A 23,153-nucleotide genomic window follows, 5' to 3' on the forward strand; every position below is an offset into this window, starting at 1 on the left:
TACATCATTGTTGGTTGGTGAGAAAATGAAAGTGAAATCCTCTTCACACCAGTGACCCCTTTGCATTCAACAATCTGGGTTGCCCAATGACAGTCACATCCAGGTTTGCTGGATGTAGATGAAATCAATAGGTATGTGATTAGACAGCTGGCTCAGGATGGCTGGAGCAATGGACAGGTCACCATTTGAGATGATGAATGGCTTTCTATCAACCCAGAGTCCCTGACGATGCTAACATTTACTATAATCTTATTTGGGCTGCGATTTATCTTTCTTGCACCTGATCAATAAAGATGAACAGAACAGTTGTAGGGATCGATTGTAATTTTTTATCATTTTCAAGCACAAACGTGCATTTCTGACATGAAGACAATATTCTAAGTGTACTGCTTCTGCCTTTTTTAACATTGCAATGTGAGTGATGAACCACCACCAGTCTATATGCCGAGAGGTTTTAATTCTTCTATAGGTCTCGAGCTATCAAAAAGTCATTTGTCTCCTCAGATATTTTAACTTTCAGTTGTGTCACTCCTTCCAATCAGTTCCGCTTACAAGGTTTTTCTTTCCTTTAGAATACACACCAGTCAGGACATGCTCTTTGTAATGTTTGGTTGCAGCTTTTCTCAGAACCCTTCTAACAAAGAGGGCAGTAAAAAGGCAGTTATAATGGGTCGCTAACGGTGATGAGGGACTCCCTGCATTACTACGGTGAACTGTCAAATGGGCGTTATGTTACTGAATCATGTATTAAAATGCCAGCAAAATAAAAATGTCTTCACTAATGTTTTTGCTTAGTTTATGCAATGAAACTGGAATCTCTGGACAGAGCCAGGAAAGATCTGGTTTCTGGTTCTGTTTAGGGTCCCTGAGCAAACAACCTCTGCCGGTTTCCATTCCAGTGCTCCTCACCTGTAAAATATGGGTGATACTAGCATGACTTATTTCTGCCAAAGCTGCTGCAGAAATCAAGTAAGGTGGGCAAGAGAGCTATAAAACCTGCTCAGTGTTTTCACAGATTAAGATGAACATTCAAATAAAAGAATTTTGGAGACAAAGAACTAATTTGGGCAATTCCATTCTGTGTACACATTCAAAATTATCAACATTAAATATTAACTTTCTAACCAGAATGATACACAAAAGCAAGAGTTCTGCCATAATATAAACTAGTAAACTCCCTTATGCTTTGTAATGCCAAAGTGCAGATTAAATTGCTAATTTTGTCCAACTTTCTCCTTCAACGTTAAATACACACAAATGTGCGTGCACACGCACACACACACACACACCCTGTACCTGTGTTGCCTGCAAACCTAGCATATGATTTCTTAAAGTTTTAAGCTGATTTATGCTCCATATTTCAAACTCAGTGACCACTTTCTGACACTGTGTAAATCTAACAAGAAAAGTCCCCAAGAGGCAACACCATACAACAACTAAGAAAATAAACACAAATATGCCCAACATCTGTTTGCAGACCATGTTTAATTCATTAAGTATTTACTTGTTCAGTCAACAAAATTAAATTCTTATTTTTCCAATAAAGTCCATCTTGAAGAATTAGATCCTCAAGAAGCTTTCTACCTGCTACAGGAGAAAAGAAAAAGAATTGTACTGAAAGGTCACAAATGCTAAGCTAAAAGTGATGGACAGTGTTACTGGAGTTCAGAAAAAGTAGAGATCTCTTTTGACCTGAGGAAATACTTCTTAAAATGAATGACCATGCAGAAAACAAAACCCCAAACCAAAAATACTCCCAATATGTCTGCCAGCAGGAGAAAAGACAAATATGTATTGTGTATTCATAAGCTGGAAATCTATACAGTGATGAAAAAGAATGAATCAGACAAAAAGTGGGGCCAAAAAAGCAAGTTGTAGATATGATACAGCACAATGCAATTTATGTCAGTTTGGAAAAGTGACATAAAGCAAAACACTGAAATATGATTGGTAAACAGTAAGCTCTATTGATTAACTGTAAGTGGTGGCAGTTATGTGTGGGTGGTAAAAGAGGATGAGAGGGGCAGAATGTCATAAAACAATGCAATGCGGGGGACTTCACTGCACTGTCATATTTTTAAAAATTGGGGGGGTGGGTACACAGCCAGTTGTTACACTGGTCATAAATATTTTGTAATACACACAAAAATTGTGTTACTCCCCCTCACTCCCCAAAGGAGCTAATCAACAACAAATGACTCAGTAGAGCTAAAACATAAAAATATGTGTGGGGGATACATGCTGAAGAGAGTGGCTGAATGCTAAGCTATTGTAGAGTGTTCATATATTACAAAATAAAAGTTCTTTTTTTCCCAACTCTTTCTTATGTAATCATTTCAGACTTATAGAAGGGGGCAAAAATAGAAGAGGGTTCCTGCATATACTTCACTCAGCTTACCTTCATGTCAACACCTTAGATGATCACAGTACAATTGTGAAAACTGGTAAGTTAACAATGTTACAGCACTAGAGACTTGCGGCATCTGAATTAGACTTTATTTCTCATAGGATCTAGCCCCGGATCCTGGGCTGCATTTAGCTGTCACAGCTTTCTTGTCTCCTCTAATCTGTGACAGTTCCTCAGTGTTGCTTTGCCTTTGATGACCTCAACACTCCCAAAGAACACTGGTCAGATGTTTTGTATAATGGCATGCAATTTGGGCCTGTTGGATGTTTTCTCATGGTTGGACCGACACTCTCCCACATTATAGGGAAGGATACCACAGTAGTGATGTGCCCATCTCCATGCACTGCATCCAGGGTTACGTTACATTAAAGATGTTTTTACTGGTGCTTGATCTTGACTACTTGATTAAGGTAAGAGTTTCTCCATAGGAAAGCTACTATTTTTCCTGTTGTAATCAATATCTTATAGGAGATTGCTTGACATTATGTAAATACTATGTTTCACCTTAAACTTTGCCATCAGTTGTTTTTGTTTTTCACAACCACTGTCTGCAGCAAGGATTTTTGTGGTGTTCTGATAATGTGTCAATCCTAAAGGAAATCAGTACTGAAAACTCATTGGAAGGACTGATGCTAAAGCTGACGTGCCAATACTTTGGCCACCTGATACGAAGAACTGACTCATTGCAAAAGACCCTGATGCTGGGAAAGATTGAAGGCAGAAGGAGAAGGGGACGACAGAGGATGAGATGGTTGGATGGCATCACTGACTCAATGGACGTTGAGTTTGCATAAGCTCCGGGAGCTGGTGATGGACAGGGAAGCCTGGCATGCTGCAGTCTACGGGGTCGCAAAGAGCCGGACATGACTGAATGACTGAACTGAACTGAATGATGTGTTAATTTTTAAATGACATTATTGCATATTTAGACCTCATTGATATAACGACAATCTTCAATTACTCTTACTCAATAGTGAAAACAGTATCTTCACAGAAAAAGCCTTATCTTCTAAGGGTAGGGAGCTCCAGGAAAGCATAAGATTCCCTACAACCTGGTTATGAAACAAGGGACAGGAGGCAAAGAAGGAACTATGTGGGGGTTGGGGGAGGATCAGACCTGAGTCAGGCAGAGTGTGCTCTCCACCCCTATTCACTGTGAATACCTGAGAGGGCCCAGACTCCTGCCAACACAGGCCAGTCCTTATCATTGTAAAGAGGTGAACATTCACTGCTGGGAGAACGAGCCAAATGGGCTTATACAAGGATTGGGAAAAAGGGAGAAGGGGCCTATGAGTGGTTTCAGATGTCCCTTTCGGGGGATGTCTGAGCTCCAGATGCAGGTTTTCTAAGGACAGGAATTGGGACCACCTGTTTCAGAGCCATAGGCGGAGCTTGTGAAACCGCAGACTCCCCTGGTCACACCCTGAATCTCTGGGGACGGGGTGCAGAAGGCTGCAAGCTTAGCAAGCATCTCAAGTGATTCTGAGCACACACCAACTTGGGACACCACTGGGTTTCTAGAACAATGAAAGGAAAATAAAAAACGTACTACTCAGCGTGCCACTCAAAGTGAAAAATAAATCAGCGTTTTGGAAGAATTATGGCAAAATTACTTTCCACCACTGAACTGTTTTGGCTGCACTGCATGTGGTATCTTAGCTCCCCAACCAGGGGTAGAAGCCATGCCCTCACTAATAAAAATAAATGGGGGAAAAAAAAAAAAAGCAGCAGCAGCCATGCCCTCTGCAGGGGAAGCACACAGAATCTTAACCACCACAGTCTCGATCCCCAGGGAAGTCCCAACAGAACTAGAACATTTACAAAGGTGCTGCAAAACAGAGATGCTGCTAGGCCTGTCCACAAGTCACCGATGGACCTGAAACTGCCCGAGAGCTCTGCCTCACGGCATCCGCCGCCACAGCGCTCCTCCTCTGAACCGTACTCACAAGCAGTAGAAGCGCCATAATACTCAGGAGGGCTGCTTTCGTTCTCTATGTTGTCTTGAGATGGCCCCAGGTCGTATCTGCCGCTCTTTTTTGTTTACTCATTGTAAATTACTATCACTTTAATGTCATCCTGATAACTCACTTTGTTGGAGACCCCAAAAAAAGAAGCAGAGAGAGGTGCCTGTGACCTGATCACTGCTTGGGACATGGCCACATTGTTTCTATACCTGTGAGGTCCTTACAACCTAAAATTCAAAAATTCTGCATTCATATTCAAGCTGCATAGTTTCCTGCTCCATCAATGATAGGAAAAATACTTGACATGATTTGTCCAGTGGTAATATGGATTTGTGGCAGGTAAATATGATTTAAATCAAATATTCAAGGTCTAATTTATTAGTGTCTACCTTTAAACCATGAATTCTTATTTGATACAAGATTAAAACATGTTTTCCACCAAGATTCTCTTTGAGAAGGTAGATCTTATAAATTCAAAGTAGAATGACAGTATCTTTCAGATGTTTTAGCACTATCAAAAACCTGATAAAGGTTTATAGTTTTGGGTCAAGGATAAGTGAAAGGAGCTTGGAGGAGATGAACTATCTCCAAAATAACATCATTTGAGATCTGGGGTTCTGTCACCTATATTGGAGGACAAGACATCACTGGATCACTGGAAACAAAAGGCATTTTCACTTTCTATATCAAAACATCTTCCAATCTCAGGCACCAGGGACCAGTTACTAAATACAGAGGCAACAAACAGAGTTAGGAGATGGAATGCTCCACTGAACATAACTCTTAAAATGTTTCATTTAAAACACATGAATATGCTGTCCATGGCACTCTGCACATAAGATTCTTAACAGAATCGTGAGGTGGTGAAGGGCACACACTTTGGAGACAGACTGACAAGTCACGGCTCCACGGCTATGGAATAAAACTCAAGAGCTGTCTCCCATCTGTGAAGTGGGGAGGGTAATAATAAAGAGTGCCAGGACCCCTTGGGGGAATAAAGATGGTAAGTCATATAAAGCTCTTTGAAGACTCTGCTCAATACTCCCTAATAACCTGAATGGGAAAAGAATTTGAAAAAATAAACAGATACATGTATAACTTCATCACTTGCTCTACACCTGAAACTAACACAACATTGTTGATAATGAACTGTATTTCAATATAAAACAAAAAATTAAAAATAAAAATAGGAACAGTTCAGGCAGTGAGAGAAAGAACTTCTATCAGTGGCCTTGACATTTTTCTTCAACATCCTTTTTTTTAAAAAAGCAAAATCTAGCAAAAAAAATAAAATACATACATAAAACTTAAGTCTACAAATAATAAATGCTGGAGAGAGTATGAAGAAAAAGAAACCCTCCCTACACTGTGGGCGGGAATGAAAATTGTTGAAGCCACGATGGAGAACAGTATGGAGGTTCCTTAAAAAACTAAAAATAGAGCCAACATATGATCCAGTAATCCCACTCCTTGACATAAATTGAGAGAAAAGACTTATTTGAAAAGATACATTCAGCCCGATGATCACGGCAGCACTATCTACAATAGCCAAGACATGAAAGCGCCCTCCCAGGTGGCTCTCGTGGTAAAGAACCCACCTGCCAATTCAGGAGACTCAAGAGATGCGGGTTCAATGGGAAGATGCCCTGGAGGAGGAAATGGCAACCCACTCCAGTATTCCTGCCTGGAGAATCCCATGGACAGAGGAGCCTGGCGGGCTACAGTCCATGGGGACGCAAAGAGCCGGACACAACTGGGTGACCTAGCACGACCAGAAGCAACCTAAATGTCCAGCAACAGATGAAAGGATAAGGAAGATGTAAGGGTATATGCGTGTGCTTTCCAGTTTGTGCTAGTGGTAAAGAACCCATCTGCCAATGCAGGAGACATAAGAGATGCGGGTTGATCACTGGGTTGGGAACATTCCCTGGGGGAAGGCATGGCAACGCATTCCAGTATTCTTGCCTGGGGAATCCCATGAACACAAGGGCGTGGCAGGCTACAGTCCACAGGGTCACAAAGAGTCAGACATGACAGAGGTGACTTAGCATGTGTATATACATATATACAAATGGACTGTTATTCAGCCATAAAAAGGAATGAAATACCATTTGTAGCAACACTGATGGACCGAGAGATTATTATATTAAGTGAAGTAAGTCAGACAGAGAAAGACAAATATCACACGATATCACTTACATATGGAATATTTTTAAAAAATGATACAAATGAACTTACTGATATTTCCAAGGCAGAAACAGACTCACACAAAGAACACTTACAGTTATCAAAAGGGATAATGGGGGTGGGGAAGTAAGATAAATTAGGAGCTTGGGATTAACATATACACATTACTATATGGTAGCTGATGGTATCACCTTTTATTAAGAGCTAATAAAAAGGAGCATCCTACTATCTTGAATCTTAAAAATTTGAGATAAATCCTTTATTGTTCTCCTCCCCTCGGCTTCCTCAGAGCCCTGTGGCAGACTGCAAACATGGTCACACAATTCTTGACTCTTTTCTATATTCATGTCCTTTAGTGACACTTTCTAGCTTCCCTCATCATGAAAGGGTGAAATCTATTTTTCTACCACTCAATCTGGGCTGTGCTTGTGACCTGCTCTGGCCAACAGAATTTGACAGAAGTGATGAAGTGCCAGTTCCCAACCCAAGACTCGCTCTTGGAACCCTGCCCAGATGTCACATCAACAAACCCAAATTAGATTGTTGGACAAAGAGAGTTCTTCCAGTAGTCATGTATGGATGTGAGAGTTGGCCCATGGAGAGGGCTGAGTGCAGGAGAATTGATGCTTTTGAACTGTGTTGTTGGAGAAGACTCTTGAGAGTCTCTTGGACTGCAGGCAGACCAAACCAGTGAATCCTAAAGGAAATCAACCCTGAATATTCATTGGAAGGACTGATGCTGAAGCTGGGGCTCCAATACTTTGGCCACCTGATGGGAAGAGCCAACTCTTTGGAAAAGACCCCGATTCTGGATAGACTGAAGGCAGGTGGAAAAGGGGATGACAGAGGATGAGATGGTTAGGTAGTATCACTGACTCAACGGACATGAACTTGAGCAAACTCTGGGAGACAGTGGAGGACAGGGAAGCCTGGCGTGCCACAGTCCACAGGGTCGCAAAGAGTCAGACCCAACTTAGTGACTGAATAGCAACAACAGCCTGCTGGAGAAGGAAAGATTACAAGTCTTCCCCGCTGAGTCCATCCTTGACTAGCCAAACTGCAGCCAACTCAGCGAGAGTGAGCCTGGACAAGCTGAAAAGACTTGTCCAGCTGATAGCAGCCCAGACTGGTGACAAACATGTAGAATCATGAGGTAAATAAACGGTGACTGTTTTGAGTCACAAAGATTTCTCTGTGTTCTCACAGCATCACAGACTTTGATCAAAGCACCTGCCACCATGTACCAACAATGTATGTTCACCTGTTGTCTTTCCAGTTAGCCCACAAGGTCCCTGAAAGCAGGAATCTTGTCCCGTTTATCATTATATTTAGAGCACTCAGTTTACATGATACACAAAACTTACTAAAACAATGTTAAGAGTGACCTATTCATCCTAAAGTGAATTCCAACTTTTGCTCCTATTTAAAACAGAATGGGATAGAGACAGGTCTAAAATAAATATCAGAACATGGAGAAGGTGCACTACTACATTTATTATGTATCTCCTACAAACTGACAAACACTTTAGTGTGCTCTGCTATGTAAAAGGGGAATAAATATTGCTAAGGATTGAGTTCAACTGCAGTATCAATACAATAGTAGTTTAAGCTACAAATAGTAGCTTGAACGAGTAAGGAGGTCATGTTTCTCATGCAATAAGAAGTTCAGATGTTAGAAACCCAGGGCTGATGCAAGTGCCAAGGACACCGTGAAGTATTCCTTTCCCAGCCACCCTGAGCACTTGGCTTTTGTCCCCATGGTCTCAAGACGGCAATCACACCTCCAGTGAGCATGCCCACGTCCTGAGGAAGGTTATAAGAGAAGGCCTCACCAGAGACTTCCACTCATATCTCTTTGGCCAGAATTATACATCATGCACAATCTTGGCTGCGAAAGCAGCTGGGAAATTAAGTAATTTTGTTTTCTCACTTCTGGAGTAAAGAAAGAGAAGGGGAGCATTTGGAATTGGTGCTTATTGAGCCAATTTATCATACCTGCCACAGACAGCTGAAGGAACAGCACAAAACCATGCGCAAAACAGTGTGGTGGATCTTCAGATACAAGTATTCTAATATTTCTCTCCAGTCTCCCTGCAAGTTCTATTTTGGGGTGTGGGGAGATTTACCCATTTGGCATTCTGATGCCCAAAGTTTTTAGACAGTTGTAAGAAGGAAACGGCAATCAACAAGCGTGGGCTTCATCCCCACGTTTCTCTGGGCTGGCTGTGGCCCAAGTTTCTGAATGTGTGAGATGCTGCCATTTTCCATTTGCAAAGTCTCCCTTTTGAAGTGTATTTTAAATGCACGTGCACAGACACACATTATTGCTCGATTCGAAAAGCATCTTTTCAAATTCTAAATTCAATCAAAGGAAAACATACACATGGTATATTCTCGTAATATTTTCTCAGGTTCAGAAACTTATTTCGGTTCTATTATCACTAATATGATCATTATCTGTATCATATGAGAAATGAACAAATCAAAATGGTCACAAGAAAAATCTGTTAACTAGCTCCTGTCAGTTCTTTTATAAAATGCTACCCAACACTGCATACTGAGGTCCAATTTAAATTCTGGTGGTCTGACACTGTTTCTCAGAGGAGATGGACACTCCTATGCACCATCCATTCAGATGGTGGCGACTCTGCTTACTTAGAAGAGTGGATGAGAGATGGAACGAGTCTGACCTTGGATGTGAGCAGACTGACTGCAAGTGTGGGTCTCCGCTTTCTAAGCTGATCTATAATTACCACCAAAAACTGTTGGGTCTCCATCTCTCTCGTACCCACCCAAACACAAAGATTACTCTATCTGGCTAGCTGTTTCAAGCAAACGTCTAGTGTTAACACAAACCAATAGAAGAAGCCTTCTTACTGACAATGTCAATAAGAGCATTCCTACTGTTAAGTAGACGGATTCAGAACTGACTTATTTACACTGTTTGTTATTAACACTCAACCAGGAACTGTTATAATCTGTAATCAGTTGGCTGCAGGTAACTATACTTCCCCTAGTATGAAAGTTAAGCATCTGGGGGCAAATGCAGTGTGGCTATAATTCCTGGCCCAGAAGCCCTGAGACGGCCATTTACTGTCCAGCTATATGCTATAACTATACTCCAGAAACAGTTCATGCTTCCTCAACCATCCTGTCTTTCTATAGAATTATATAGGATCACAGAGACTGACTGTTCTCCACCACAACAATTTTAAGAGCTATAGAATTTTTATTTTTTAAATCACTGTCTAAAACAACTTCAGTTGATCAAGTGGTTTCGGTATTTCTCCTGACAAACCTTCTGTAAGGCAGCCTGCTGGCAGGTTTGAGTTCTGCCTTCCCTGTGTTCCTGAACAGGCTGAAGTCTTTTACAGGTGGGCAGGAGGACAGAGCAAGGGATCTGACAATTCTTGGTGAGAAAAGTGGCCCTCGAATAGACTAGTTGGCATCTTGAAGAACCTTCCACCTCTCAGACCCATGGTCTTGATTCCATTGTTCCAAGACATTCTGGGGCTCAGGAGAATTCTGTCGACAAGACACAGTCTGCAAACTGCCAACACTGCTCAAATACACAGAATATCAGATTCAGTATTCTGTTTCTAAAAGGCACACCAAGGAATAGTTTGGGTTATTTAAACCACGTCTTGGTTTTAAACACAAAGATGAGGACCTTATCTTTCGGGGTGACTGCATCAGTGGAACAATGTAAGTTCAGTACTTGGCAGAAAGCCTGGCTTCTCCCTGTGGAAGACAGGGATTCTCCATCACAACACAACTCCTGCCAACAGGCCCTGGCTCCCCGGCCTATCCATCAGAACCTAGATCCCCATTAACTGACCTATACAACTATGCATGAACCTGAAGAATGATCATCAAGTAGATGGATTTGAACTTAATATCTGTTTTCCAAACACTGAGTAATGTTTTGTATAAGCAATAAACTTTACAAGACTAGGTATTTGTCCTGAGCATCCCTAAATATTTGCTTATAACCATTTGTGTGCATCTACAAGTATATCTTAACTTTTCTCAGCCTTACTTTTTTCAAATCCTTATTACTGGTGGTGATCAACAATAAACTACTGATTTACTAAGCAGTTCCTAATGATTCAAGGGCTTTCCAGGTGGTGCTAGTGGTAAAGAACCCGTCTGCCAATGCAGGAGCTGTAAGAGATGTGGGTTTGATCCCTGGGTAGTGAAGATCCCCTTGGGGAGGACATACACCCACTCCAGTATTGCCTGGAGAATCCTCTGGACAGAAGAGCCTGGTGAGCTACAGTTCATGGAGACACAAAGCTTCACACACAACTGAAGGGACTTAGCATGCAATGACTCAAAATCCCTATTAGGTTCCATGGCAAAGACAAATGAAGATTCCCTGTGGAAGGAAAAGGCTATGAGCAGTAGCTTACCGAACAGCTCTCCTTCCTCCTTACGTAACTCCGTTTGAAGCTAAATATATGGTCAACTCAACTAAAATTTTCCAGTTTGCTTCTATTTAGGCTGAGCCAAAAGCAGAGTTGTTGCGTGGGACTTCCAGGTAGGCTGCTTAAAGAGAGCTGACCTCAGCTGACAGGGAATCTTCTCAGTCATTTTGCCCCTTTTCTTTCTTCTAGTATGCAGTGTAGATGTGATGGCCAGAGCCCCAGCAGCCATCCTGCAGTGAGCTGACCTTAAAGAGGGAAATTCTATACTAGGATGCAGGAGTGAAACGATAAATGCCGGGGGCTCTGACGACACGGAAACTATCATTCCAGTCCTGGGACCACTCACATTTAGACTTTCATTAAATAAAGGGGGCGGGGGGGGGGGGACCAAAACAAAAAAACTTCTAATTTAAGCAATTTCATTTTTATGATAGAGTCAAAGGAATGAGGAATACATGTACTTTACACCTTGGTATATTTGCTTTTTGCACACCTCATGAATAACTCTAATACAGTCAAATGCAATGACCCAGCAGGAGCATCTTTTTCCTCTCCTCTGTGGAATCCTCTGCATCCACTTGTCAGAAATTTGTTTCCTTCTGCCTCTCCTTTCCTGACACAGAACAGAAAGAATTAAAAATTTTAAAGCGATGCTTAACTCTAGCATCAAATCTTAACCATCTCTAAAGAAGCTACATTTCATGGAAACCACACTGTCTCCTGGGCACCCTGGCAAAAGTAATACACAGTTTCTGTAATTACCTTTTCATTCCATCTTTACCATTTCTCATATAAAGAAACAGAGCTGCTTCTGGCATTTCTACTTTTATTCCAGGCACTTTAGAAACATCACTAATTACAATCTGAGGGTTTTTTCCCCTTGATTTAGTTTTTTTTTTTTTAAATTAGAATAGAAATCCTACATTCATTGACAGCCTTGCAATAATACTCAAGCTATATTAGTTATGCTATTTTATCCCACGCCTCAGTTTCTTCATCTGAGCAATTTCAACATATGCACCAAACACTCATTTGGCATTCCAAGTTTCCTATTATTTGTTCATTTCTTCATTCTACAAATACTGAAGGTCTGTGCCAGAAACTAGGCCAGGAATTTGTAATGTGATGGTGAACAAACAAGATACTTGGCCCTACTTCTATGGAGCTTATTATGGCATACTGGAGAAGAAAGACATAAATTTAAAAATCACACAAATAAATGTATAATTAATAAAGAATCACAGTGCTACCAGACCACATATAGTGTAATCTTTTATTTATTTCTAAGAAGTTGTTTTTCGAATGAGTTTCTAAAACCCTGATTTCTCTCAAGTACCAAACTATCCTTGATATTCAGTTCTTAAGTCGGTTTGTGCTTTAATTTCCTTTTAATATCATTAGCTTTTCCTGTCAGAATTCAAGCTTCTTATCAGAATTCTTTCCACTTGCAAAACTTTATTCTGATCCCTTTAAAAATAAGGCAGATCTACCACTTTTGCAAAGTGACTGCCTGTCCCTCTCCCACCCACAGCTCCCATTAACCCTGCTTATATGGAGATCTCCCATTTACCTTATCTATAAGGTGTTCATTTTTCTTAACATTTTTCCCTTATACGACAAGGTCAATAAAAGGTCTTAAATCGGCCTATGGTTTCAGCTCTTCTACCTGAAATAAAACAGTATCCGGCCTTCTATTCTTACCTTTCAGACTTCTCAGTTACACCCAAGGCCTTTCTGCTCTTGACACAGCTGGGGGGCCCGCTGCTCTTCGACAGCAGTGAGACAGAGCAAGTTCACAGTCATTGTAAGGGCTGTCCCATGATGTCTTGCAAGACCCAGACAGAAACTCAGAAATCACTGTATGTGACCAGCACAGGAAGCTCTTGTGCTCAGGGGCTGAGGAATGTGACACAGTCATCCTCAGGGTCGACAGTCTTACCTGTGTAGGGCTCAGCGCCTTATGCACATTTAAAAGCACACACTGGATGGCTGTATTCAGAAGGCATCACATTTGTATTACCAACCTAGCTCAGCGTGCACTCCCCCTCACCCCAAGCTGGTCTGTCTCCCACAGAAGGGGACTCTGTAACTCTAACACGCAAACTCTCCTGCACTTGCTCCAGCACACGCACAGGCACGCACACAGTGCCCTCTTGAAAACCGTGGGCTAAAAGGAAACCTGTGAACAGTAATCCTTACTGCAGAGAAGCAGGCAGATACACAAGCTGCATTATCTTCAGCTGTTTCATTCTGCCTTCCTCATGATGCTATATTAAGGATCTAAAGGGTATACAACAGATGCTCCCCTGGAGGATCTTTCTCACCCATTTCTCCTTCTTTTCCAGCCCTCTGACAGGCTAGCCTAAAATTCATTCATTCAGGAGAGCTTACTGAAGAAGGAACCTGAACCAGGCCCAGGAGGTGGGAGGGTGAAGACATCTTTAAAGGCCAGGGGGGAGAGACACATGAACAGCGAATCCATTGTAGTACACAACGATAACTGTCTTCAGGTTGTTAGTCCTTTTCGCTTCCAAGAGTTCTGTGTTCTAACGCTAATGCCCCAGGAGGCAGTAGGTTCTGTCATTCAACCTAGGATTCCTCAGAAGTGAAGGGTCCATCCTACTGACTGAAAATATGATTGCATTAATCATAGAAAGAATCACAGGAATCATAGCACAGAAAACAAACTTGAAAGATTCTCATAGAGACTTGAAGACCTTCTGAGATGATTTCCTCAGAATCCAGGTTAAGAAATTCAAGGCTAAACCATTTATTACCCTTTAGCTCATCATCAGTTAACTCCCTAAAAGGGACTCATAACTAAATAGGACTAGCGCTTTCGACGGCAAAAGTTAAGTGTTAAGAGTAACCACTGAATCCTTGAGAGGAAGGAGACGTGTCAGGGGAGAGCAGGATTGTGACAGAAGAAGGTGGAGAGGCCAAGACAACCTGCCTTCTTCCCACTTTTGCCTAGAACTTGAGTTTTTAAAATATCATAGAGGCCAACACCAGTAATTCATACCAAGCCAGAAAATCTACTTAAGAAAAACTTTCCTGAAAATTGAGCAAACCTTTGAACTCCGTCACAGACATAATAGAGTTGGTTTCTCCTCAGCACCAGCCCCAAATTGAATCACAACTATTTGTTCGAAGGTAATACCTTTCCAACACTACCAAAAATAAGCAGCTCATGGACGGGAAGAGCGCCTCAACCAAGCTCGGCATCCCAGACTGAGCACATCTCTCCAAGTGAATTAGATGATGAAAAACTGACTGACCTCAGCAGGGTTATGAGCTCAAAGCCTTAGCGAGAGGGGCTGTGAAGATGGAGATGTGGAAAAGCCCTCTTAAGTTTCAAAGATACTTTCATAGGAGGCTTTGAAAGTCACGTGTGTCATCTTTGAGATGCACTCATTAAGAGCTACGATGCTCACCCCTAAACTGCACACAGGGAAGCCCATCCACTGAAGGCCTACATTCAACAGAACTTTGGCTTAAGGCTGGTAAGGGGCGTGGGACTGCCACCCACCACGCCTTCTCACATGTGGATCTACTCTTGTCCCTGGCACTGTGCATTCTCAAACGCCCAGGAGGAAAACTATGTGAAATCCAATCAATGCCAAAACTTTAAAAATAATTTTATTTAAAACTTACTGGAGAGACATGCCATTCTTCAGTATCTCCTGATTGAAAAAAAAGGTCTAGGGCACAGGTATTGGGTACATACACTTTCCTGAAAGCAGCATTTGGTAGGTCATAGAAAAATTTGTGAGACAAAGATTGATAAAATCATTTCATTACTGTATACTTATCAGACTGGCTGTCTTCCTTTGATGAGTATATGTGGAAATGGGTTCCACTAATAATTTACTAGTGAGAGTATGAATTAGTACAATTTATAGCAACATGTCTCAAATGCCTTTGATGCAGTTTCATTTCTAGAAATATCTGAAGCAATCATAGGTGTGTATAAAACTGTAGTGAAAAGAATTTTCATCACAGAGTTTATAATACTGGAAAATGAAAAGCAACTTAAATATGCAAGTTGTCACAGAGGACAGCTAAAATAAGTAACAGATGACCCATCCAATGGAAGGATGGAGTTGTTTTTAGGCTATGCTTTTTCTCTTTTTCTCTTGAAGGAAAAGAAATATTTACATTTCTTTAAGATTTAGTCCTTGGTGAAAAGATTTAAAAATAAGGACAGTCACACAACTGTTTCTTATAATGTTCCAAACTGTACCAGTTCTCCTCTAAAACAAAAAACACAAACTAAAACCCTGGTATTTTCACAAACTACAAATGTATACACCCTCAAGGCTAATACAGATGAGCTAATATATATTAACTTTTTAAAGAGGGAAAAGCTTTTACATTATGAAGGTAAGGACTGCAAGGAGATCCAACCAGTCAACCCTAAAGGAACTCAGTCCTGAATATTCATTGGAAGGACTGATGCTGAAGCTGAAGCTCCAATACTTTGGCCACCTGATGCAAAGAACCAACTCACTGGAAAAGACCCTGATGCTGGGAAAGATTGAAGGTGGGAGGAGAAGGGGACGACAGAGGATGAGATGGTTGGTTGGCATCACCGGCACGATGGACATGAGTTTGAGTAGGCTCCGGGAGTTGGTGACGGACAGGGAAGCCTGACGTGCTACAGTCCATGGGGTTGCAAAGAGCCAGACACAACTGAGCGGCTGAACTGAACTGAAAGCTCCTGGTGTCTCTGAAATTCTTCTGTCATTTGTTAAGTTGAGTCTATGTTCATTTTTTAATTCACTAAATATTTACCGACAACCGTCTCCTAAGAGCAAGGTATTAATAGCTAAGGGAAACATCTAAAAAAACAATTTTTAAGTAGTTACATGACTCCAGTCCTCATAATCCAGAGGGATGTGATATTTATATGAAGAAAGTCCCAAGAAAAGCAGATGATCTAAAGATTCCATGTTTACAAGAGAACACAGTCCCATCAAAGCAAGAGTTAAAACTGTTGGCAGGCGGGTGGAGACTTGGACTCTCCATCAGCAAATATGACTAGGAAGCAGTCATTTATCTCAATTGATTACATTAAAAAAAACCAGTCAAGGAGGAAGTAAAGTTAGAGGCTACTGTCTTCATTTTACCTGTTAGGAATGGCATGCGTAACCAAAATTACACATGTGCTTATTGGCCCATAGGTATAAGTGCTATAACCAAATCAGGCCAGGTGTCTCATGCTCCAAATCTAGGGCTTGAGATTTTAAAATACTGTAGTATTTTCAACACTAAGCAATAAATGGTACTCTGTAAGTATTTGCAAATTCATGGTTTCCTTTGAGCATGAAGGTATTGTATCTATTTAACAGTCACACAACAATGAACTGAAGAGACTCAAGCAAAAATATGATCCTATGCAGATGGAACCCCTATCTCAAGGTTTAATTTCCTTTCATTGATTTTGTGCCCAGACTCAGACTGTGACAATGGTTGTCTCGAGTCCAGCAATGAGTAAAAACCTACCCAGGTGAACAGAAAAGTCGGTCTTAATTTTAGGGTTAAAAAAAATCTCAGCTATGAAATGGAGAAAGATTTCAAAAGTGGCAAAGAGATCACCTATCCATTTTAAAGACATGTTTATCTTTTGTGTTTCAAAGGAAAGGCCTTTTGAAAGATGTGGCATAGAAATATGCATGTGAATAGAAGCACACCGAGAAATCTTAGCTTTCAGGTATAATGCTCTCCCTTACAAAGTCCTGTGCAGGATTCCTGAATGTCTAAGGTACATTTCATACGCTGCCAAGTACACCAAGGGCCCTGCGGTATCACCTCTTTCCAGCCTTTATCTGATGATTCATTAACATTTTCCTGCATTGTGGCCCTAAACCCTACTACTACTTAAAAGCTTCACTCCTCAACTGCACAAATGTATTCATTCATGTGGTACTGAAACATACCAGAATGTCTTATTTGTATTTAAAAAAAAAAAAAAAAAAAAAGGTGGGGGAGTGGTGGAGGAATGGGGAAGAAAAGATAATTACAGAAGACCCAGTAAGGCAATCTGATAGTCTTCTTCTAGAAATATTCATGAAAATCTGTCCCTGAAAACTGCTGGTATTTGGTAGCCAATCTTTTCCACACAATTTTCTGAGAAACATTCTTAGAAAGATCCCACAAAGGGGTGATAATAAAATGCATTTCATCAAATGATTTTTTTTTTTTTGGTCTGGCATGGAATCTCTCTCTCTCTCTCTCTCTCTCTCACATCTTCACTGTAGATTGCGACTCCTCTTCTTCCAAAGCCGATCTCACTGACTCCGCCTTAGTCACACTGTGCCTTCTGTCTCCTACAAGTCCTTCCAAACTAGACCCCTAAGCAAGGATCAGCCATCCCCGGGAGACAAAGCATACAGTCTTCCACTGGCTTCCATAAAGGCAGACTTTGGGGATTCAGACTTGAGGTTCACAAAAGTGTTATGAAGAATAGCATACTCAGCCCACAGGAAAGAAGTTCTTGAGAAACCCTTGTGCTCTGAACACATCTCAAGGGAAAGAGACTGGATTTTTACTAAAAAAGACAAATGCAAAATATAAATGTAATCTGGGGTAAGAAATGTGAATTTGGCCCGGAAATGATCCCTTTTCCTAGCACACATTCACAGAAATTACCTAGCAAAGAATGTCACCCATAACGAGGCTGAGTTTGAATTGCAGCTTATTGCTCAGTGTGACCCAAATGGAACCAGACTAAATCCATCAGCAGCCAGATGTAAATGGCCGTGTGCTGGGCTTGGTTTCAACAGGCATTCTCTTTGCCTGGTGAAAGCCCTCTCTCCGACCAGAGGACAAGTTATTAAGAAATTGTTTGTCATCTTAGATTGGACGGATCATTTGTTTCCCTGAATTCTTTTTCTCATCATTTACTCATTACACGCCTCCTCCTGATGGAAGGAGACATTTATTAGCTTCTGCATTTATTGCATTGGCAAACAGAAACATTCTGCTGCATTTCCTGGGGGGGTTCGCTCATTTATCTATTGGATAAGAGACTGAAGTTTTCTACAGGGCAGAAAAATTAAAATATCAGTCAGGTTGACAGCTGGGAAAATGAAGGTCTCTCTGCAACACGAAGCTTTCTAGAGCTTTTGGTTTACTGAGAAAGAAGCCAGAATGTTATTTCATCAAACTACCACTTCACATGTAACTAAAACTGTAGGCATTGGCTGGTGAAGGAATACTCCAAAGGAATGATACATGTGACTCAATACACTGTGAAGTACCTGAGATCAAGGCTAATTTTTATTTTAAATGGAAAATGTAACAAAATGCTCTCGAAGATCAATTTCTGCAAGAAGTTAGGGAGCTAGAGAGGGAAGACAGTCTGCTTAAACCAATGAAAACGGAGCTTGAATAATAGAATTTAAAGCTGTAAGGGACCTTACAGGTCATGGAATCCTTTTGTAAGAATCTTCTTTGCAACATTCCTGTCAAGCGATCACTCTCCTTCTGCCTAAAGTACTGATGACAGCCAGGAGACGGGCATATCCCACAGAGCAGCTGATTTTAGAACTGAAACTTCTGCTTGACAGGGATCACTCCCCAAGGGTGACCTGACTGCTTGTGACCTTGGGCAAGCCACTCAACCTCTCTGGGTCTTGGGGTCCTTGCTTTCAAAGTTAGGATGTTGACAGGATCAGAGCTGAAGGAAGGGGAAGTCACCAAGAAGCTTGACAACCTCAACTCAGTCCAAAGACCACTGGGTGCGGTGCTCCAGGATACCTTACTGTCCTCGGAGGCTGCCACTCCATGGAAGAGCCAGCACCCTGCCTGCATTTTCCATGCTGAGATGCAGGTTATTCCAATCCGGATACTGGGGCTCATTTAGAGTAGAGCCGTCTTCAATTCTTTTCCAGTTCTTTCTTATTTCCTCTCTGGCTTCACTTCCCTTGAACCAACACTTGCTATACACCTTTCTTTCGTGACAAAGCAGTAGCAATACTGTGACGGAGCTCTCTGCTGAGGCTGCCAGCCTCAGACACAACCCCTCAGGCGGCTCGCCTACCCCAGTCCTGCCCTGATCGCTCGGCTCTCTCATAGCAAGCTCTGGGGCTTAGCTCTCAGTTCAAAAAAGCACAAAGAGCCTAGTAGTGTGCCAGCAGGAATAATATAAAGAAAAATCGGTATTTAGTCTTTTGCACACTTAGGGTTTATATATCAGACAACTCCAGCTTTCCTGATAGTAATATTGCTCAAGTCCCATCGAATCATTCTGGGCTTAAGAAAGAATACAAACACTAGCAAGTATATTATCTTTACAAATCAGTAACATCTCTTAGCCTGGTGTTCATAAAGGCATTTTTTCCCCTAAACAGCTCTTAAATCTGACCTGGTAGCACCCTGAGCAGCTACACTGTTCTGTGCACTGACATTTAGTTCAACAAGAATCAGAGTTAAGTCATTACTGTGGAGCCTCAGGTTACCACCTGGAAGAGAGCCTCATTTGTAACCATAAGTGCGTTACTCACAGTCAGCAAACTCAACGGAAGAAAGTGATGCAGTGATGTACTCGATAACCTCACTAAAAGTTTCCTTAAATGTCCAACCAAACCTTAGAAACCTGTGAAACACAGCAAATACAGCTTTCCAAAGACTAATTCCTGTGCTCCCGCCCAGTACAGTTAATGTCAACCTAAAGCCAGAGGACGTGTCATTAAAAAATAAACATTATACCTTAGTTATTATGACCTAGCTGCTATAGTTTCCTTCATCTGCCTTATCTTCTACATAACCAACTCAGATAAAAAACAATACAGAGGTGAGTCACAGGTTAACAATTCCTATAGACCAGATCTGTGATACAACATGGGATGATAAATGAAATTTTTCCATTTCATTTCATCACTTACTTTATCCAAGTAAAAGTCTTTCTGAAGACACCGTTAATCTCATGAAGATAAATCCTTTCAAATGTTTCTCATAGGTAACAAACTAGAGGAGAGAGAAATAATCCTTGTATTTACATACCTGCTATAGTTTACTGGCTCCTTAAGAAAAGGGAACCATGTTCATGAATCTTAGCACCTACTAGTCAATGTGCATTGATAAAAGGAGGAAGGCAAGGCACAGCGGAAACGTATTACAAGTTGGAAACAAAGAAAAGCTTATTTTCTCTTGATTCTGGTACTATCTGACCATACTGAGAAAGATTTCCATTTCAAAAGATGAGTGGCAATACGATAACCATCAATTTCAAACTACAGTAATGACTCAACTAACTGAAAGACTTTTAAAAAATAACATAAAGGTTCTGAAAACTCTCATATTATCTTGCAGCTCATCCTGCTCAGAACAAACACTATTTTCAAATAGTGTCAGCAATATCTCTAAATATCTCTATTAATTACAAAGATGTATTCAACCATATACGTCTGTCATTAAAACTTCATTGTCTGTAGTCAGAAATGCTAAGACAGACATTTTAAATGAATTTTTCAGCTAAAGAGGGTTATGGCACAAAAATAACACTTAAAATAAAATTATGCCAAAAGTAATGGAAAGCAAATCACATAACTGAGTGTCTTGAGAAAAATTTATAGGGAGGGGAAAAAAGAGAGCGGTCACTTGTGCTAAGAATGAGAAATGAATATGTGTCCCAAAGCTCCAGAGGAGTCACTTTAACTTTTACAATGGTGCTCAACTGCTGCAGCTTCAGCAGCCTGTCCACAATAGAGAAACCTTTGGGGAGTCCAACCTTTTTCTGTTTTAATGATGGGAAGGAGGTAAGGGGCAGTGGTGGGCTGGGGCGGGGCAGAGGGCAGGGAGTGACAGGAACCTAAAAGTAGAGAAGCAAAGTGAGAGGAGAAAAAGAAAAAACCACCCCAAAATAGAGACTCAAAGATGACAGGTGCAAAAAGTAGCTACAAAAAAGGCCTACTTTGAAGTTTGGCTCAATGAACAGAGGAAAAGGGAACGTGGAGATAGTGAAAGAAGATCTGTCCACTTTGTGGACAAGCTAAACGTGGTGACAGGAGTTACTTTTTGCTGAACTAACATTATAACACACATGTCTAGCTTTGGAAGGGACAGCCTGAGTCAAAGCAACCTCTGTGTCTAATTCAATCCCATCCCAACTCCAACCTCCCAGGAGTCCTTCCTAGGCAGAGGGTGAGACTGTGGGCTTAGACATCCAGGGTTTAAATCCTGGCTCTACCCCTTACTCTGTTGTGACACTGGATAAAGTATACACCATTACTCTGCCTCACTCTCATCTGTAAAATGAGGATAACCATCTTGAACAGCTGGAAAGGTTAAATGAAATAACACATGTAAAGTGCATAGCAGAGTGCTGGCAAATGGTGAGCTCATGATAAAAGCCGCCATTTTGCCTTTTAAAGAGCTAGGTGGGATTATTCATGCTGACTTGAACTGGGGAGTCAGGGGAGGCTTAAAAGAGGAGTACAAGGTCACGGGAGCCTTGGGCACATTTTCACTTGATAAGGCATTTTTAAAAATACTTCAATATTCATCTACCCAATCCATAGTGCCTGTTTACTGTTCCTCTAGCAAAACAAGGATGAGAATCACTCTTGAAATCAGAGTGCCATTTGAACTCAACATAGAAATGATCTGCTAACAAAGTATAGACCAAAATAAGCACCGTCTGCGAGGCTTGGCAAGACCGATACTGTGGTACTTGAAAAGCAAACCTGGCACTTTCTGAAAAGATAGTGAAGAATACACCAGAGCAATAAATGGCATGGAATCAAGACAAGAGATTGGGCAACGGCTGTTCAACAGTACCTGCCAGACGGCTCTTCTTCCCCAAATGCATGGCTCAGCCTGGCGCTCAGTCCCTGCCCAAGTGGCACCTGATCAGAGTCCTCCCTGCGTGAAACAGCATCTCCACCCCTCCACACACTGTCATTTTCTCTCCTTACTATGAGTTATTTTTCTTCACAGAGCACATCACTACTTGACGTAAAATATATTCATTACTGAGTGTCTCATATTAACAGAGCACTAAACTTTATTGGAAAAGACCCTGATGCTGGGAAAGATTGAAGGCGGGAGGAGAAGGGGATGGCAGAGGGCGAGATGGCATCACTGATGCGATGGACGTGAGTTTGAGTAAACTCCGGGAGCTGGTGACGGACAGGGAGGCCTAGCGTGCTGCAGTCCATGGGGCACAGAGTCGGACATGACTGAGTGACTGAACTGACTGAAACTTTATGAAAACAGAATTTTTTTATTTTCTGTTTTCAGCTGTTAAATCCGCAGAGCCTAAAATGGAGCCTTCCACAAAGTTCACTCTAAATAAATATCAAATGAATGACTGAGCCTGAGGAACCGCTCGTAGGGACAAAGAAAACATTTGCCAAAAGTTCTCAATTGTTAGTAAGAAGGGTACTAAATTGCTTGTTTTCATAATTAATAAAAATATTTTTAAAGTAATAATTACTTTTTAAACGTTTCCAAAAATCCAAGTAAACTATCTAAAAGTATTTTAAATCATAGACAGACCAAGAAATTGAAAGGACAGTCACTCCTGAGAGTAAGAAAATGAACTGAGGAACATACAAGGTGGGTTTATGAAAACAAATATTTTAGAATTTTTATTTCACTTGTTAACTGAAATCAACAAACATTTCCCTCCCTCTTAAAATGTTCACCTCCCCCTTAAAATGTTCACCTCCCCTTTAAAATGTTCACAGATAAGTTATTACTAGAAATACATTATATAAAAGTCAGTATTTCAGCTTCTTAAAAATACTTACTACAAACATATAATATTTTATTGCCACCACTGATTTTAGGATAAAGAAATAATGAGAACTATAAAGCATAAAGAATATCTACCAACATCTTGTTTGGTATGTGGATAAACTTTAAGAGCTGCAATTTTCTCAAAAGAAAAATGGTTTTCTTTGGATAATGGGATGATCCAGAAGGTATATTATATAAAATAGGCTATGAGAACTTTTTTTAACTGCAGTGTGGGTGTTCAGAGTGGTGAGTTAGCAGGTATTTTACCATGTTTTGTACCACACAGAAAATGAGCAAGAAAAAACAATTTACAATAGCTACTTATGCCTTTATCTTTATATATGCACATATTTCAATAAAAAGACATTTACCCACAATTAAGAAACTAGGCTTTTAATCCTTATAATGCTCATAATTTATAAC

The 23,153-nt window shown here is 40.9% G+C and overlaps 1 protein-coding gene across 2 annotated transcripts in view; it reads right to left on the bottom strand.

Annotated features, from left to right (window-relative positions):
* Window positions 1–23,153, bottom strand: part of CHCHD3 (coiled-coil-helix-coiled-coil-helix domain containing 3) — a 283,851-nt gene that overhangs the window by 62,629 nt on the left and 198,069 nt on the right. The gene's annotated exons all lie outside the window — the stretch shown is intronic.

Source organism: Cervus canadensis, chromosome 3 (genome assembly GCF_019320065.1).
Source record: "Cervus canadensis isolate Bull #8, Minnesota chromosome 3, ASM1932006v1, whole genome shotgun sequence".
NCBI classification, from domain to species: domain Eukaryota; kingdom Metazoa; phylum Chordata; class Mammalia; order Artiodactyla; family Cervidae; genus Cervus; species Cervus canadensis.